This window comes from Oryx dammah, unplaced genomic scaffold (assembly GCF_014754425.2).
Source record: "Oryx dammah isolate SB20612 unplaced genomic scaffold, SCBI_Odam_1.1 HiC_scaffold_5, whole genome shotgun sequence".
NCBI lineage: Eukaryota > Metazoa > Chordata > Mammalia > Artiodactyla > Bovidae > Oryx > Oryx dammah.
In genome coordinates this window covers 58,425,751-58,428,629 of record NW_024070189.1, presented here as the reverse complement: position 1 = coordinate 58,428,629, position 2,879 = coordinate 58,425,751, and the positions used below count along the sequence as shown (strand labels likewise).

General features: G+C 39.8%; 1 non-coding gene across 1 annotated transcript; it reads left to right on the top strand.

The window, feature by feature from the left end:
- The first annotated feature begins 1,714 nt into the window (after positions 1 to 1,714).
- On the top strand, positions 1,715 to 1,786 carry TRNAC-GCA. Its single transcript has one exon. It is a non-coding gene; the product is annotated as a tRNA-Cys (tRNA).
- Positions 1,787 to 2,879: the final 1,093 nt, after the last annotated feature.

The following is a 2,879-nucleotide window of genomic DNA, read 5'->3' as shown; positions in this document are numbered from 1 at the left end:
AAGGAGTATGTCAAGTCTGTAAATTGTCACCCTACTTGTTTAACTTTAATGTAGAGTACATCATGCTAAATGCTGGGCTGGATGAAGCACAAGCTGGAATCAAGATTGCCAGGAGAAATATCAGTAACCTTAGCTATGCAGATGACACACCACCCCTACGGCATAAAGTGAAGAGGAACTAAAAAGCCTCTTGATGAAAGTGAAAGAGGAGAATGAAAAAGCTGGCTTAAAGCTCAACGTTCATAAAACTAAGATCATGGCATCTGGTCCCATCACTTCATGGCAAATAGATGGGTAAACAATGGAAACAGTGATGGACTTAATTTTGGGGGCTCCAAAGTCACTCCAGATGGTGACTGCAGCCATGAAATTAAAAGATGCTTGCTCCTTGGAAGACAAGCTATGACCAACCTAGACAGCATGTTAAAAAGCAGAGACATCACTTTGTCGACAAACACCATCTGGTCAAAGCTATGGTTTTTCCAGTAGTCATGTATAAGAAGTGAGAGTTGGACTATAAAGGAAGCTGAGCGCTGAAGAACTGATGCTTTTGAACTATGGTGTTGGAGAAGACTCTTGAGAGTTCCTTGGACAGCAAGGAGATCCAACCAGTCCATCCTAAAGAAAATCAGTCCTGAATATTAATTGCTCTAAGTTGTGGCTTTTGGGCTCAGTAGTTATGGGCTTTAGTTGCTTCTTTGCGTGTGGAAGCTTTCAGGACCAGGGATCAAACCCGAGTCCCCTGCATTGGCAGGTAGATTTCTATTCACTGTACCACCAGGGAAGCCCTGTTTCGCCAATTTTTGAATATTATATAAATGGAATCACAGAGTATGAATTCTCTGGCTGCTTCTTTAACTCAACATTGTCTTGAGAATCATTGATGTGATGTATGCAGCTGTAGTTTGCTCATTTCATTGCTGTGTAGCACTCCATTGTAGGTCTCTACCACAATCAATTATCCATTTTTCTTTTGACTCCAAGAATTCATTTCTGAAGCCATCTAAACCTGGTGCTTGCTTTGAGAAGAGTTAAGTTCATTCAAATTCTTTAGTGGCTATAAGATTTTTTTTAAATTAAAGATTATATATTTTTAGGGTGGGAAAAAAATCTAACTTTAATTTATAATTAACAAATGTAAAATGAAGTTTGATTTTTTTGTTTTGTTTTTTTCTTTTTTGGCCTTGCCGCTTGTAGGACCTTTGTTCCCTGACCAAGGATTGAACCTGGGGCCCCCAGCCGGGGAAGTGACAAGTCCTAACTACTGGATCACCAGGGAATTCTCAAAATGAAGGTTTTTATTGGATTATTTGACAGCCTAAAAATTTTTCCCCAAAACAGGACAAGCCAAACGTCCTGTAAACAATAAACTGTGGATCCAAAGCACACAGCCTTTTTCATTACTGAAAATATTATCTTTATCTTATTTCCATTGGTCCAAGGTGGGTTTTAGCGGCATTATTTTGGTAATTTGGGCTTCTCGTGGCTTCATTTTTTAACCCTCAAATGAAAACTACTGTCTCTTTTGCCATGCTTTCCCAGAATGATTTAAGAATCTGCTTCACTGTTTGCAACACTGGTTGAGAGTAACTTTTGGGCGAAGGTACACAATGAAAAAGACAGCACATAGTCCATTAATATAAGTTTATGACCTCAAATAAGGATTTAAATAATTGGAAGGGACTTCCCTGTTGTTCCCTGTTGTCCTTGGGATTCCCTGGTGGCTCAGAGGATAAAGCATCTGCCTGCAATGCAGGAGACCCAGGTTCGATCCCTGGGTTGGGAAGATCCCCTGGAGAAGGAAATGGCAACCCACTCCAGTATTCTTGCCTGGAGGATCCCATGGACAGAGGAGCCTGGCGGGCTACGTCCACAGGGTCACAAAGAGTCGGACACGACTGAGTGACTTCAATTTCTTTCACTTTCCCTGTTGTTCCAGTGGCTACTCTAGGCTCCCAGTGCAGGGGACTTGGATTCAATTCTTGGCCAGGGAACTCTATCCCACATACAGCAGCTAAGAGTTAGAATGCTGTCAACAAAGACTGAAGATCCCAAGTGCCCAAACTGAGGCCCAGTGCAGCCAAAGAAAGAAAGAAAGAAAAATGGGAGCCTGAATCAGTGGTGTAATTTTTTCATGGTGATGAAAGGCACTAAAACAATGACATCTGTATCCATAAAAGAAAGGAAATATGAAGTATTTTTGTTTTTTTTTTTAGTTCTATTTATTGCTACCAACCCATCACCCTCCACCCTCATGCATACATGCTCAGTCATGTAACCCCATGGACTGCAGCCCGCCAGGCTCCTCTGTCCATGGACTTTTCCAGGCAAGAATACTGGAGTGGGTTGCCATTTCCTTCTCCAAAGTATTAAGTTCTTAAATGTAGCTTTTAAAATTGAAGAGTCCTCATTTTCCCTTTCATCACATAGGCAGCACTTTCAAAGTAAACAAATGCCTCACTTGATCAGTTTTTTGGAATGCAGATCCCCAACCCAGCTTCTGATGGTTAGCTGCATCATAAGCTCCACGGCCTCATCTCTGGGAAAGATTATACTTTTTTAGCACAGTTTTAGGTTCATGTTACAGATTATAGGATTTTCAGGCTCTTTATTTCTTCTTTAGCCAGCTTTGTGGAATTGTATTTTTCTAGGAATCTATTCATTTTATCTAAGTTTTCATATATATTGGCATAAAGTTATCAAAACCTTTGTCTGTTTAATCTATGTAGCACACTTAGCTATAGTCCCTTATCATTTTGTTGTTGTTGTAAATATTTATACATTTCTGAATTTTTAATATCATTTGCATTTTTTAGTTTTATTTTTGGTCACTCTTGCCAGAAGTTAGCTAGTTAGTCTATTTTATTAGTCTTTTCAAA